This window comes from Coregonus lavaretus, assembly GCF_964263955.1.
Source record: "Coregonus lavaretus genome assembly, chromosome: 3".
NCBI lineage: Eukaryota > Metazoa > Chordata > Actinopteri > Salmoniformes > Salmonidae > Coregonus > Coregonus lavaretus.
This window is the reverse complement of record NC_139990.1, coordinates 76,215,881-76,229,167: the sequence shown is the minus strand read 5'-3', so window position 1 is coordinate 76,229,167 and position 13,287 is coordinate 76,215,881.

Below are 13,287 nucleotides of genomic sequence, written 5' to 3'. Positions count from 1 at the left end.
TTAAATGGCTGTGGGCCAGCTACTGCAGGATGACAGTTAAATGGCTGTGGGCCAGCTGCTGCAGGATGACAGTTAAATGGCTGTGGGCCAGCTGCTGCAGGATGACAGTTAAATGGCTGTGGGCCAGCTGCTGCAGGATGACAGTTAAATGGCTGTGGGCCAGCTACTGCAGGATGACAGTTAAATGGCTGTGGGCCAGCTACTGCAGGATGACAGTTAAATGGCTGTGGGCCAGCTACTGCAGGATGACAGTTAAATGGCTGTGGGCCAGCTACTGCAGGATGACAGTTAAATGGCTGTGGGCCAGCTACTGCAGGATGACAGTTAAATGGCTGTGGGCCAGCTGCTGCAGGATGACAGTTAAATGGCTGTGGGCCAGCTGCTGCAGGATGACAGTTAAATGGCTGTGGGGCAAACTAAAACATCCTCTCTCTCTATCCGCTCCAGAGCAGACTACCCAACATGCAGTGGGGGATTTAATGAGGACATCTCCGCTCTAACATACACACAATACACAACACACAGAAGCTCCAGGAAGGTATCCCACTGTCTGGAGGATTGACAACTCCACTGGGTTAGGATCATAATAGAATATATTAAGATTAAACGCATTAGGAGGCTATTAGCAATATGCATCATGAGATTAAGGAAAGCGGGAGTTATCTCTGAATATTTGCATAGATAAAACTCTGTTTCACTCACCTCATTAGTGAGTCCCTTGCCGAGGGAGATTTCCACAAAGACTATATGCAGAGTAGAGTAGGGAACCCCTGTCCACAGAGGACGGTATACTGTATGTCAAATACAAATACTATATGTAGAGTAGAGTAGGGAACCCCTGTCCACAGAGGATGGTATACTGTATGTCAAATACAAAGACTATATGTAGAGTAGAGTAGGGAACCCCTGTCCACAGAGGATGGTATACTGTATGTCCGATACAAAGACTATATGTAGAGTAGAGTAGGGAACCCCTGTCCACAGAGGATGGTATACTGTATGTCAAATACAAATACTATATGTAGAGTAGAGTAGGGAACCCCTGTCCACAGAGGATGGTATACTGTATGTCAAATACAAAGACTATATGTAGATTAGAGTAGGGAACCCCTATCCACAGAGGATGGTATACTGTATGTCAAATACAAAGACTATATGTAGAGTAGAGTAGGGAACCCCTGTCCACAGAGGATGGTATACTGTATGTCAAATACAAAGACTATATGCAGAGTAGGGAACCCCTGTCCACAGAGGATGGTATACTGTATGTCAAATACAAAGACTATATGCAGAGTAGGGAACCCCTGTCCACAGAGGATGGTATACTGTATGTCAAATACAAAGACTATATGTAGAGTAGAGTAGGGAACCCCTATCCACAGAGGATGGTATACTGTATGTCAAATACAAAGACTATATGTAGATTAGAGTAGGGAACCCCTGTCCACAGAGGATGGTATACTGTATGTCAAATACAAAGACTATATGTAGAGTAGAGTAGGGAACCCCTGTCCACAGAGGATGGTATACTGTATGTCCGATACAAAGACTATATGTAGAGTAGAGTAGGGAACCCCTGTCCACAGAGGATGGTATACTGTATGTCAAATACAAAGACTATATGTAGAGTAGAGTAGGGAACCCCTGTCCACAGAGGATGGTATACTGTATGTCAAATACAAATAATATATGTAGAGTAGAGTAGGGAACCCCTGTCCACAGAGGATGGTATACTGTATGTCAAATACAAACACTATATGTAGAGTAGAGTAGGGAACCCCTGTCCACAGAGGATGGTATACTGTATGTCAAATACAAACACTATATGTAGAGTAGAGTAGGGAACCCCTGTCCACAGAGGATGGTATACTGTATGTCAAATACAAATAATATATGTAGAGTAGAGTAGGGAACCCCTGTCCACAGAGGATGGTATACTGTATGTCAAATACAAATAATATATGTAGAGTAGAGTAGGGAACCCCTGTCCACAGAGGATGGTATACTGTATGTCAAATACAAAGACTATATGCAGAGTAGAGTAGGGAACCCCTGTCCACAGAGGATGGTATACTGTATGTCAAATACAAACACTATATGTAGAGTAGAGTAGGGAACCCCTGTCCACAGAGGATGGTATACTGTATGTCAAATACAAACACTATATGTAGAGTAGAGTAGGGAACCCCTGTCCACAGAGGATGGTATACTGTATGTCAAATACAAACACTATATGTAGAGTAGAGTAGGGAACCCCTATCCACAGAGGATGGTATACTGTATGTCAAATACAAATAATATATGTAGAGTAGAGTAGGGAACCCCTGTCCACAGAGGATGGTATACTGTATGTCCGATACAAAGTACGACCAGGCCTTCCATGGTAGCCCTTTACTAACAAGACAGAACCATGGCCTTGGCTACCATGACGAAAGGGTTCCAAAATATTCAGAATTGAACAAGCCCCGGTTTTAGAGGGACGCAATCTACTGTAGAAACTGCGGTGATCAAGTTATCTGCACCAAACTCCCTCTCGACAGATGGTCTAGTGTGTCATGCTCTGCTCCATGTATGCTACAACAGCCAGAGAAGAATGCAGAAAAGATCTACATTTCTCCCACTGCAAATTGACACCCTGAGCTTGGCAAGATGTGTTTAAAAATGCAGCTACACTTTCCTTTTCCTTAAATCACCAGATCTTTAGTGAGCCCTCACACATCCTGTTATACAACTGCAGAGGAGCTGATATGATTATGATTACACACCATGAATATGCATGTTGTCATAAGATTCGTATTACGGAATGGTTACGTCAAAGGTTTACTGTCTCCATCTGTAATGTAAGAAGATGATTTATCCCCGGTAGCCATGTTGCAGTCAGCAGTCTGGAACCTCTTGTACAGACCAGATGATCTCCTCATTTATGAACATCACAAACTGAGCTTCTCCTGACAGGTCTGAGGCCAAGTCTGGGGCCAAGTCTCATCCTGACTCTCTCAATCTGTATTATCATACTATTACTGTATCAATAACCAGGTGTGTGGGCGGCTGGGATCCACAGAAGCACTGTAATCTGTTCATCTAGAATGTTTCAACTTGGGAGAGTTTGTCTGAACTCATTTGGGGAATATTGTAATTTTGGCCCTCTATCTCACCTGAATAAATAACATTTTCAGTCATCCTATATCCCAATTATTCACATAAAATACGTAGCTCATCATTTATAATTTCACAGTGGGTTCTGACTTGTAGCTTTCCTCTCAGTTGCTTTACAGAGAGGACTATAACATTAATGAAAATGGTAATGAAATAGATAAACAAATCCACGTTTATTGCTCTGTAAACTGGCATGCACAAATGATATTGAACATTTAGCTGAATTTCCCCCGGAACCCATGGAGCAGAAAATAAACCACGAACACACTGTGTTTGGCTGAGCAGCAACTGCAACAGATGCCGACTAGTCTTTTGCTTCCTGATGATTCAGTCTTCACCCAACATGTTTTCTCCTTCTCATTCCAATCGTTTTTTGTTGCAGTAGGGTGGTTTGAATGAAAGGATTGGATTAATCTGTCTCGGGTAGGCGTGTTATGCCCCGGATGAAAGTTGATGTAATTAGTTTTGGAACCGGGCTGCCACCCTGGATTCAGCCAGGTGCCCCGTTCAAAGCCCACGGCGAAATCGGCTCAAAACAAAAGTGATGTAATTCATCCTTAAAGAGTATTGAGGCACCCGTGCGTCAATCTAAGCAACATAATACAAAAAAATCCCAGTTAAAGTCCGTCAGTTTAAGATGTATGTCTGTTTTTTTTTTCATGGGCTGCGTCTCAATCCACCACATCCTCCTATGTCGACCTTCCATATCTGCGGTGGAAGGTGGTTGACCTACAGCTATACCAGGGTTTGTCAGACCACCAAAACTGTTTTGCCCTACTTTTTTTTTTACTGTCTTTCAGTGGCGTATTCATGGGTGCCAAGGGAAGCCAGGCTTCCCCAAATATTTGACCAATAAAAAAAATCTAAATTATAATATTTGACCAATACATTTTTTTATTATAAAATCATTTCTCTTTCGTCTCTTTTGTGTTTTTCATTTTCCGTCAATTTGCTAGTGGCTGAATCTGACCAGAGAAATCATCAGAGCGAGGGAAACAGCGCCCCTCTGTCTCAGTATATGTAGTCCATGTATCTGATTCTGTCTGGAACAAAAGAGTATGACATGTTGCCGCTGTAGGATTTTTGAATGATTGATGCCAGCAAGCATTTGGCCTCCCTTGATAAAAAAATATATAAAATAATTAGCCAATCAGCATTGAGCTGATATCAACTGTGGGTTGTCCTGATGCAGCAAAACGCCCCCCAAGGGAGGCCTGGCTTCACACCAATCAAATCACATCCTAAGCAAAACGTCATCATTGTCAGAAAAACGTTTCTGTTTCTGGTCTGCTTGTGTTGATGTGCTGCAGATCAGTCAATCCGGAAAGTCAGTCAATCCGGAAAAATTCAAGAACTTTTAGAGTTTCTTTAAATGCTGTTGCAAAAACCATCAAGCGCTATGATGACACTGGCTCTCATGAGGACCACCACAGGAAAGGAAGACCCAGAGTTACCTCTGCTGCAGAGGATAAGTTCATTCGAATTAACTATACCTCAGATTGCAGCCCAAATAAATGCTTCACAGAGTTCAAGTAACAGACACGTCTCAACATCAACTGTTCAGAGGAGACTGCGTGAATCAGGCCTTCATGGTCGAATTGCTGCAAAGAAACCACTACTAAAGGACACCAATAATAAGAAGAGACTTGCTTGGGCCAAGAAACACGAGCAATCGACATGAGACCGGTGGAAATCTGTCCTTTGGTCTGATGAATCCAAATGTGTTGCTGTGTCTTTGTGAGATGCAGAGTAGGTGAACGGATGATCTCTGCATGTGTGGTTCCCACCGTGAAGCATGGAGGAGGAGGTGTGATGGTGTGGGGGTGCTTTGCTGGTGACACTGTCTGTGATTTATTTAGAATTCAAGGCACACTTAACCAGCATGGCTACCACAGCATTGTGCAGCGATACGCCATCCCATCTGGTTTGGGCTTAGTGGGACTATCATTTGTTTTTCAACAGGACAATGACCCAAAACACACCTCCAGGCTGTGTAAGGGCTATTTGACCAAGAAGGAGAGTGATGGAGTGCTGCATCAGATGACCTGGCTTCCACAATCACCCGACCTCAATCCAATTGAGATGGTTTGGGATGAGTTGGACCGCAGAGTGAAGGAAAAGCAGCCAACAAGTGCTCAGCATATGTAGCAACTCCTTCAAGGCTGTTGGAAAAGCATTTCTCAGGAAGCTGGTTGAGAGAATGCCAAGAGTGTGCAAAGCTGTCATCAAGGCAGCTACTTTGAAGAATCTCAAATATAAATTATATTTTGATTTGTTTAACACTTTTTTGGTTACTACATGATTCCATATGTGCTATTTCATAGTTTTGATGACGTCTTCACTATTATTCTACGATGTAGAAAATAGTAAAAATAAAGAAAAACCCTTGAATGAGTAGGTGTGTCCAAACTTTTGACTGGTACTGTATATGTAGTTTAATTTATTCCTCCACTGTGTGACTGTTGTCATGGCCTTATTGTATATCACGGTGGCGTATGAACGAATGGGTTATAGAGCAAACAACCCAAAGGTTGAAATATGGCTTTTTTCCTGGCTTGGCTTCCCCAGTGATTTTACCCACGCACCACTACTGCTGTCTGTTTTGCATTTATGAATGTGTTATTCAATGCGTTTCTATGGGCTATATTATTAAAGGCCAAATTCAATATTTTATCAAATAATTGTTGATTTGTTTTTTATATATACCAAAAGGGGTCCTAAAATTCTAAATCAAATAGCTAATTGTTCCATGGTATGACCATCTTAAAACAATCCCCCCCCCCCTGTGGAGTAATGAGTAGGATTCTGTGTTTTCACATGCAGAAGTGATTGCTTTTGAAAGAAACGCTTTATCTGCCTTCCTAATGAAAACTAATCTGAAAATGGAAGTACTGAGTGTACAAAACATTAGGAACACCTTCCTAATATTGAGCTGCACCCCCTTTTGCCCTCAGAACAGCCTCAATTCATCAGGGCATGGACTCTACAAGGTGTCAAAAGAGTTCCACAGGAGTGCTGGTCCATGTTGACTCCAATGCTTCCCACAGTTGTGTCAAGTTGGCTGGATGTCCTTTGGGTGGTGGACCATTCTTGATACACACAGGAAACTGTTGAGCGTGGAAAAGCCCAGCAGCGTTGCAGTTCTTGACACAAACTGGTACGCCTGGCACCTACTACCATACCCCGTTCAAAGGCACTTAAATCTTTTGTCTTGCCCATTCACCCTCTGAATGGCACACATACACAATCCATGTCTCAATTGTCTCAAGGCTTAAAAATCCTTCTTTAACCTGTCTCCTCCCCTTAATCTACACTGATTGAAGTGGATTCAACAAGTGACATCAATAAGGGATCATAGCTTCCACCTGGATTCACCTGGTCAGTCTGTCATGGAAAGAGCAGGTGTTCCTAATGTTTTTTACACTCAGTGTATTTTATGGAAAAGAGAGTTGTATGTTTCTGAACGGTGCACCATGCTGCCTTGATGACAACATGACCGAGCGGCGCAGATTGTTCGATTTGAAAAGGGTGCTCCTCCCTTACCACTTTAGATAGTATATATCATATAGATAGATACCACTTGGCGATGGAGGCTGATCTTACCTTTTTCTTACGTAATATTTCCACCATCATTACCGAAAACAGCTTCTGGATGCTCAGAATAGCGATCACTAACAACGATTTCGACGATGATTTCTACTTCAATGAGTCGCAGGCAAATGACATCCCAGACCTAGAAGAGGTAAGAGGCGCCATTATAGAGGCCGGCGTGCGGGATACCTGACGAGACTACGTCGGCGAGTGGATAAACCACCTCTACCCTCCGTTCTGTTGGCGAACGTGCAATAACTGGAGAATAGACTGGACAAGCTCCGTTCTAGATATCAACGTGATCTGAAACTGTGGATGTACTGCTCACACCGGACCAGGATGTACTGCTCTGTCACGAATGTTGAGAGACGGGTCAGACCAAGGTGCAGCGTGGTATGCGAACATGTTTATTTAACTCAATAAACATACACAAAACAAGAAACACCGTAACGTGAAATCCTCAGGCTAAACACATACAAGCCTAAACACGGAACAAGATCCCACAACTAAGGTAGGGATCCCCAATCAGAGACAACGAGCGACAGCTGCCTCTGATTGGGAATCACACCCGGCCAAACCTAGAAATACACATCTAGATCCTAAACATAGAAATACTAACATAGATCCTCACGCCCTGACCAAACCAACTAAAGACAACCGGCCTCAAGGCCAGGGCCGCACCAACCTGACTCATTAGGGGAGGGTCCGGGTGGGCATTCAGCTTCGGAGGCGGATCCGGCTCCGGGCGTGACGACCTCTCCCTCTCTGCCTCCCCGTTGCGCCCCTGGTCTGGTCTGGACCTCGGCGCGATGCTTCCCCTCTCCTTCCTCCCACGATGCACCAAGCCCTGTCTGGACCCTGGTGTGGGAGACCCCGAACCTGGAGAGGTGCTGACGTCTGGGCCTGGATCGGCAATCCCCCCACGATGCACCAAGCCCTGTCTGGACCCTGGTGTGGGAGGCCCCGACCCTGGAGAGGGGCTGACTTCTGGGTCTGGAGTGGAGCCGCTGACCGGAGCTGAACTGGACCCCGGTGGAGCGGACTGCTCTGGCTCCGGAGTGGAGCCGCTGAAAGGAGCTGAACTGGACCCCGGTGGAGCGGACTGCTCTGACTCCGGAGTGGAGCCGCTGACCGTTGCTGGACCAGGCACCGGTGGAACAGGCCGGGCCGGACTGGGGACACGCACCACAGGTCTGGTGCGAGGAGCAGGAACGGGCCGGGCCAGACTGGGAACATGCACCACTGGCCTGGTGCGGGGAGTAGGTACGGTGCGTACCGGGCTGGCGACACGCACTACTGGTTTAGTGCGGGGAGCAGATACGGGGCGTACCGGGTTGGCGACAGGCACCACTGGTTTGGTGCGAGGAGCTGGCCCGGGCCGTACCGGACTGGATACACGCACCACAGGTTTGGTGCGGGGAGCAGTTACGGGGCTTACTGGACTGGATACGCGCACCACTGGTTTGGTGCGAGGAGCTGGTACGGGGCGTACCGGGCTGGCGACAGGCACCACTGGTTTGGTGCGAGGAGCTGGTACGGGCCGTACCGGACTGGATACACGCACCACAGGTTTGGTGAGGGGAGCAGTTACGGGGCTTACTGGACTGGAAACGCGCACCACTGGTTTGGTGCGAGGAGCTGGTACGGGCCGTACCGAACTGGACTGCTCTGGCTCCGGAGTAGAGCAGCTTACCGGAGCTGGATCAGGCACCGGTGGAGCGGATTACTCTGGCTCCGGAGTGGATCCGCTGACTAGAGCTGGACTGGACCCCGGTGGAGCAGAATGCTCTGACTCCGGAATGGAGCCGCTGACCGGAGCTGGACTAGGCACCGGTGGAGCGGACTGCTCTGGCTCCGGAATGGAGCCGCTGACCGGAGCTGGACTAGGCACCGGTGGAGCGGACTGCTCTGGCTCCGGAGTGGAGCCACTGACCGGAGCTGGGCTGGGCACCGGTGGAGCGGACTGCTTTGGCTCCGGAGTGGAGCAACCGACCGGAGTAGGATCAGGCACCGGTGGAGCGGATTGCTCTGGCTCCGGAGTGGAGCAAACTTCCGGACCCGTATCCATCCCCATCTCTGGAGCAGGACTAAACGCCGTGCCCAGCCTGTGCACCGATGCAGAGGAAAATTCCAGCCCTGTAATCGGACTGGTTGCCGGCCCCAGACTGGGCACCGACACGTTTAGGAGCTCCTGCTCCAAAACAGGGCTGTACGTCATGCCCACCCTGGGCACCGACGCAGAGGTGGTTTCCAACCCTGTAGTTGGGCTGGTTGCCGGCCCCAGACTGGGCACCCACACGCTAAAGTGCTCCCTGCAGGGGACTGTTGCTGGAGGTCGGGTGAGTTGTGTGGCTGGAGAAGGTGTAGAAATGCCACCTCTCTCCTATCGCTCCATAGTACTCACCACGCGCACCATTGCGCTGCCGAGCTCCTGGATCCTGCTCGCCTGCCGTTGAATACGTTCCTCCCAAGATCCGGATGGACCGACTGTCCCTGCTGACTCCATTTTAGGTGTGTGTTTCTGTCCTGGAACGGGAACTGGCGTTGGATATGTACGACTGTTCCAGTCCTTCTCTCTCCGCGCCCAATCCTCCTCCAGTGAGGACTCCTCCGGGAGCCCCTACGAGTTAGGGAACAGAAACTCATTGTCGTCGTCGTCATCCACCGGGTGCAGTGGTCGGGGCTCTTCTCTCTCAATCCGCAGGTCTTGGAGGACCTCTAAAATAGCGTCCTCCTCCTCTCTAGTCAGCCCTTTCCCGGCCTCCTGCTGCCTCGTCATCCACCCTGTGAGCCCCCCCTCAACATTTTCTTGGGGCTGCTTCTTGGGCTTCCTCTTCTGTCGGCTTCGTTGATGTCGCCGTTGATCCTCTCCTACCCGGGCTTCCTCCTTCATTGCCTTACCATAACGGACGGTCTCCTGTTGAGTACCAGGCGTTTGATCCTTCTGGGCACGCTGCTTGGTCCTTTTGTGGTGGGATCTTCTGTCACGAACATTGAGAGACGGGTCAGACCAAGGTGCAGCGTGGTATGCGAACATGTTTATTAAACTCAATAAACATAAACAAAACAAGAAACAACGTAACGTGAAATCCTCAGGCTAAACACATACAAGCCTAAACACGGAACAAGATCCCACAACTAAGGTAGGCAAACAGGCTACTTAAGCATGATCCCCAATCAGAGACAACGAGAGACAGCTGCCTCTGATTGGGAATCACACCCGGCCAAACCTAGAAAAACACATCTAGATCCTAAACATAGAAATAATAATAGATCCTCACGCCCTGACCAAACCAACTAAAGACAACCGGCCTCTCAATGCCAGGGCGTTACATGCTCACCCCAGACCAGGATGTACTGCTCACCCCGGACCAGGATGTACTGCTCACCCCGGACCAGGATGTACTGCTCACCCCGGACCAGGATGTACTGCTCACCCTGGACCAGGATGTACTGCTCACCCCGGACCAGGATGTACTGCTCACCCCAGACCAGGATGTACTGCTCACCCCGGACCAGGATGTACTGCTCACCCTGGACCAGGATGTACTGCTCACCCTGGACCAGGATGTACTGCTCACCCCGGACCAGGATGTACTGCTCACCCCGGACCAGGATGTACTGCTCACCCCGGACCAGGATGTACTGCTCACCCCGGAACTAGAAAGAGGAAGAGACGGTGGAAGAGAGGCAAGCGAGCGAGTTCCCTGACGAGACTATTTACGTCGACAAGTAAATAAACCGCCTCTACCCTCCGTTCTATTGGTGAACGTACAATCACTAGAGAACAAACTGGATGAGCTCCGTTCGAGACTATCCTATCAACGTGATCTGAAGAACTGTAATATCCTGTGTTTCTCCTAGTTGTGGCTGAACATGGAATATACAAAGCTCGTTTTTCTATACATCGGCAGGACAGAACGCCAGCGTCGGGCATACTCGGGGGGGGGGGGGGGGGGGGGGGTGGTCTCTTTGTTAACAGCTGGTGCGCAATCTCTAATATTAAGGAAGACTCGAGGTTCTGCTCGCCTGAGTTAGATTACCTCATAATAAGCTGTAGACCACACTATTTACCAAAATAGTTTTCATCTATATTTTCCGTAGCTGTCTACTTACCACCACATACTGATGCTGTCACTAAGACCATGCTCAACGATCTGTATAGGGCCATAAGAAAATAAGAAAATGCTCACCCAGAGGTGGCGCTCCTAGTGACGGAAATCCTTCTTACCTAATTTCTACCAGCATGTCACCTGTGCAACTAGAGGCGAAAAACTCTAGATCACCTTTACTCCACACACAGAGACACTCACAAAGCTCTCCCTCGCCCTCCACCATAACTCTATCTTCCTGATTCCTGCTTACAAGTAAAAACTCAAACAGGAAGTACCAGTGACTTGCTCAATACGGAAGTGGTCTGATGAAGCGGATGCTAGACTACAAGACCGTTTCGCTAGCACAGACTGGAATATGTTCGGGGATTTATCCGATAACATTGGGGAGATTACGACATCGTTCCCACAGTGACCGTACATGCATATCCCAAGCCAGAAGCCATGGATTACAGGAAACATCAGCACTGAGCTAAAGGCTAGAGCTGCCTCTTTCAAGGAGCAGGACACAAATCCGGAATTTATAAGAAATCCCGGTACTCCCTCCGACGAACCACCCAACAGGCAAAGCATCAATACAGGAGTAAATTCGAATCCTACTACACCGGCACTGACGCTCATCGGATGTGGCAGGGCTTGCAAACTATCACAGATTACAAAGGGAAACCCAGCCGCGAGCTGCTCACTGACGCATGCCTACCAGACGAGCTAAATGCCTTCTAGGCTCGCTTCGAGGCTAGCAACACTGAATCATGCATGAGACCACCAGCTGTTCCGGACGACTGTGTGATCACGCTCTCCGTAGCCGATGTGAGTAAGACCTTTAAACAGGTTAACATTCGAAAGGCCGCAAGGCCAGACGGAATACCAGGACGCATACTCAGACCATGCGCTGACCAGCTGGCAAGTGTATTCACTGACATTTTCAACCTCTCCCTGACCCAGTCTGTAATTCCTACATGTTTCAAGCAGACCACCATGTGCCCAAGAACGCCAAGATAATCTGTCTAAATTACTATCGCCCCATAGCACTCACATCTGTAGCAATGAAATACTTTGAAAGGCAGGTCATGGCTCACATCAACACCATCGTCCCAGACACCCTGGACCCACTCCAATTCGCATACAGACCCAACAGATCCACAGATGACGCAGTCTCTATTGCATTCCACACTGCCTTTTCCCACCTTGACAAGCGGAACACCTATGCGAGAATGCTGTTCATTCATACTGCTCAGCATTCAACACCATAGCGCCCTCCAAGCTCATCACTTAGCTAAGGACCCTGGGACTGAACACCTCCCTCTGCAACTGGATCTTGGACTTCCTGATGGGCCACCCCCAGGTGGTAAGGGTAGGCAACAACACATCCTCCACGCTGAGCCTCAACACGGGGGCACGACTGTGGTAGGCCTGATCACCAAAGACGATGAGAGAGCCTATAGGGAAGTTTAGAGACCTGGCAGTGTGGTAACAGGACAACAACCTCTCCCTCAACGTCAACAAGACAAAGGAGCTGATCGTGGACTACAAGAAACGGAGGGCCGAGCACGGCCTTATTCACATCGACGGGGCTGTAGTGGAGCGGGTCGAGAGCTTCAAGTTCCTCGGTGTCCACATCACTAAGGACCTATCATGGTCCAAACATATCAACACAGTCGTGTAGAGGACACGACAAAGCCTCTCCCCCCTCAGGAGGCTGAAAAGATTTAGCATGGGCCCTCAGATCCTCAAAAGGTTATACAGCTGCACCATTGAGAGCATCTTGACTGTCTGGATCACCGCTTAGTAGGGGAACTGCTTGGCAACCAAGCATAAGGCGCTACAGAGGGTAGTGCGTAAGGCCCAGTACATCCTTGGGGCTGAGCTCCCTGCCATCCAGGACCTCTATACCAGGCGGTGTCAGAGGAAGGCCCTAGAAATGGTCAAAGACCACAGCCACTAAAGTCATAGACTGTTCTCTCTGCTACTGCATGGCAGGCGGTACGGAGCGCCAAGTCTGGGACCAAAAGGCTCCTGAACAGCTTCTATCCCCAAGCCATAAAACTGCTGAACAGTTAACCAAATGGCTACCCTGACTATTTGCATTGACCCCCTTTTTATTTGCACTGACTCTCTTGCACCGGTTCTATGCACACTCACTGGACTCTACCCACACACTCACATATACTACACTGACACTCCAACACACACACACATACACACACACTGCATACGCTCACACACACATGCATATTGATGCCACATACACACACACACACACACACACACATAGACACACTTTCACACTCTCACACGCTGCTGCTAGTCTGTTCATTATCTATCCTGATTGCCTAGTCACTTTTACACCTACAGTGAGGGAGAAAAATATTTCAAATAAAATCAAATTTGATTGGCCACATGCACCGAATATAACAGGTGTAGACAT